Here is a 3,702-nt window from a genome sequence, read left to right on the forward strand (position 1 = left end):
GTTCCAGGACGGCCAGGACTACACAGAGAAACCCTGTCTCGAAAAACCAAAAAAAAAAAAAAAAAGAAAGAAAGAAAGAAAGGAAGGAAGGAAGGAAGGAAGGAAGAAAGAGAGAAAGAAAGAAAATCAAAAACAAAAAAGAATAAGGCAATAGCGATTCTTTTTAACTTGACAGGAACTTTAGATTTCTTTTCATTTTAGATTTCAGTAGTAAAACTAAAAAATTCTTACCAGCCCAAGCATTCGCTGAAATGGCATCAGGTCCATAATCTAATTAAAATCCAACTATTCTTACTCTATCATTTTCTTCTACACTGAAATTTCAGCAGCAGGACGCCCTTGTGTCAGGATGTATGATATTTACAGGTCAATGGGATGTTTTTTTAAAGATTTATTTATTTATTTATTTATTTATTTATTTATTTATTTATTTTTATATGAGGACATTAGAGCTGTCTTCACACACGCCAGAAGAGGGCATCAGATCCCATTACAAATGGTTGTGAGCCACCATGTAGTTGCTGGGACTTGAACTCAGAACCTCTGGAAAAGCAGTCAGTGCTCTTAACTACTGAGCCATCTCTCTAGCCTCAGAATTTTTTTTTTTTTAATATGGAATGCTTCACGAATTTTCGTGTCATCCTTGTACAGGGGCCATGCTAATCTCTGTTGAAGATAATAGAAAATGGTAATGGCTATTTTTCCAGTTTTAGTAAATGTGCTGCCGAAGCCAATAAAATTTTAAAAACCTTTTGCTCAAGAAATTTATCACTCAAGAGTTGGCTGTGCAGGATAGTCCTTGTCACTGGGGAATTTATCAGCTCTCCCCGGAACTACAAGGCCATGTTCTCTTGGTTTGTGAACATGTAGCCAGCCCAACAGTGGCAGCTTTGGAACCACTCTGTAGAGAAAGAGGCAAGAAATTTTGATGCTTTCAGATTAAATCAACCTCCAGATTTTTAAAATTATATGTATTTGCTTATTGTTATGTATTTGTGCGCTCTCTCTCTCTCTCTCTCTCTCTGTGTGTGTGGGGGGGGGGGTCAGAGGAAAAAGACTGAGGGAGTTAGTTCTCTTCCACCATGTGGGTCCAGGAAAATGAACTCAGGCTGGCAGGCTTGACAGCAAGTGCCTGTACTGTAGTACACTGAGCCAGCCCCCTAGCCCCATTTCCACATTTCAAAGAGAAATGATGCATTTGCATGCTTTGATTATATTGGGTTATTGTCTCAAATGTTGACCATGTAAATAATTCAAATTAATTCATAAATATACAATGGACGTAATAAACATGATAAAATACTTTGAAGAAAATCCTTAGGCCCTTGGACCTGCCCTGGCTCTCAGTTCCCCTTGGCTCCGATTTCTCCGAGCACACAGGATGAACACCACCTCCACGTTCCCTTCTATGCAAACTATGCAAAGTTGCTATTTACCAGTTTACAATTTGCATGACTCAGATTCTGCCAGAACACAGGGAGAGGGGCACAAAGTGACAGGTGAATGTGCCAAAAGAGACCACCAAGGCATAGATGGAAAACATCCAGCATACAGATCTTTGCCACCCTGGGGTGTTGAAAAACACAGCCCTTGCTGACTACTAGAGAGGGTTGTCGGTAAGACAATGAAGATATCGGGTGTAAAAGGTTATGTGAGATCTCAGACATTTAGTGTCTTTTCTTCTGTAATTGCTGGGTGGGAGAAGGGGATGAGCAGGGACTCAAGGTTTTTATAAAAAAGGAATATGAGGGAAAGGCAAACCAGAACTAGTCACAGCACATGCGCTGCAGGATGGAGTCTGGTCTGCCAGGACTTCAGCCTCATGTTACTTTCTGCAGCACAATGACTCTAACCCGCCTGGCTGGTGCACATCATTCACCCCTTCTGGTGTGCTCTGTAGTGATTCATTCACAGTGGCTGCATGTGAAGCCACATAGGTAATCAGGTATGTGCTACCTCTAGGCTTGGGCCTCTGCTTTTCTGTCTGATTCTTTTTAGAATAAATCTCATGATTTAATACTATAAATACACTTATACCAATATGTACAATTTTTTGTATCAATTACCTTTGGAATGAATTTTTTTTTTTCCATGAAAAGAGCAAGTGTAGCCAGGGATGGTGATTTGTGACTGTAATGTCAGCACTAGGGGGCGCTGAAACAGAATCCTGAGTTTGAGACAAGCCTGGAAGAATCTGTAACAACTACTGAAGAAGGGGAGGAAGAAAAGGAGGGGGAGAGGAGGAAAAGGAGAAAGAGAAGGGGGAGGAAGAGGTAGGAAAGAGATGGGAGAAGAGGAGGGGGGACAAGGGGGAGAGAAAGAGAAAAGCAAATGCTCGCTGTAGACAAATGCTTGCCACAGGCACATGCATACCAATCTTACAAATGAGTGGATGTGCTTGTGAATGTGTTTCTTTCCTTTTTCTTCCTTTCTTTTTTTTATTTTTTTATTTATTTTTTATTTTTTTTATTTTTTTTGTCTTTTGATCCTGTTGAATGCAAACTACTTTTAAATAACCTGGTTCAAATTGCCTGTTCTGTTTCTACTGGTGACATATGCAGAATCTTAAGATGGTCACAGATTCCCAGCACTCAGGAGGCAAAGGCAGGTGGATTTCTGAGTTTGCAGGCAGCTGGTCTACAGAGTTCCTGTATAACTCTGGACAGCCAGAGTTATACAGAGAAACCCTATCTCAAAAAACTAGACGACGACGACGGCGATAATGATAAAATGGTCACAGATAAGAATTCAATGCCAAGAGCTTGGAGAGATGGCTCAGCAGTTAAGAGCACTAGCTGGTTCTTCCAAAAGACCCAGGGTTCAATTCCCAGCACCCACATGGCAACTGTCAACTGTCTGTAATTCCAGTTCCAGACACCTTCATGCAGACATACATGCAGGCAAACACCAACACACATAAAAAAAAAAAAAAAAGAATAAATGAAACATTAAAGAGGAAAAAAAGAATCCAATGCCACCGAAATAGAGGAAATAATCATTTACTAGAATTAGTTGGAGAAAATCAAGAAGAGTGACAGGAAGGAGGAGGGACGAGAAGAAACTAGAAGAGGGGAGAGGGAAAGGAGGAGGGATTTAACCTTGAGAATACTGTTCTGAAGAGAACGGGCTGGTCAAGAGAAGCTGCCAAGGGAAAAGGGAGCAGGCAGACATCAGTGAGTGGAGACCATTGTTTGGTATAGACAGGAAATGGGGTGTTCTGGTCAATCAAGTACGTAGTTAATAGTTAACTGTCCACTTTGGCAAGCACATGCTGATACCCTTCCCAGGCAAACCATCGTTAGAGCTCCAAGTCATTAAAGAGACAAGCATCCCTCTCCTGTGGGTTCTCTCCTGCCTCCCCCCTGCCCCAGCCTCCCTCCCCCACATCTTGTTGCTTGAGACAGGTCAAATCTTGTCTTTGTCTTGTGATAGACCCCTTACTGGCTCTAGGAGTTCTCTGAGCACAGAGGTCTAACTCCTGACTGCATCCTACAAAGCCCTGTAGGGTTTGGATTCCAAAGTTTTATTTCCTGTTCCCAAGCCTTTGCCACACAGCCCGGTGGTACTTTCAAACGCACTCTCTGACATTCTCCTTTAGATCCCAAATATATCCTCCTGACACCCACACTCCTACACTGGAGCAGAGACCTGCTACCAGACGGTAAGTAGTCTGTCCTGTCTCTATGGCTGGCATCAGTTTAA

General features: G+C 42.0%; 1 pseudogene; it reads right to left on the reverse strand.

The window, feature by feature from the left end:
- Nucleotides 1-606: 606 nt before the first annotated feature.
- On the reverse strand, nt 607-705 carry LOC117712121 (U6 spliceosomal RNA; annotated as a pseudogene).
- Nucleotides 706-3,702: the final 2,997 nt, after the last annotated feature.

The sequence above is a fragment of the Arvicanthis niloticus genome, chromosome 6 (assembly GCF_011762505.2).
Source record: "Arvicanthis niloticus isolate mArvNil1 chromosome 6, mArvNil1.pat.X, whole genome shotgun sequence".
Classification (NCBI taxonomy): domain Eukaryota; kingdom Metazoa; phylum Chordata; class Mammalia; order Rodentia; family Muridae; genus Arvicanthis; species Arvicanthis niloticus.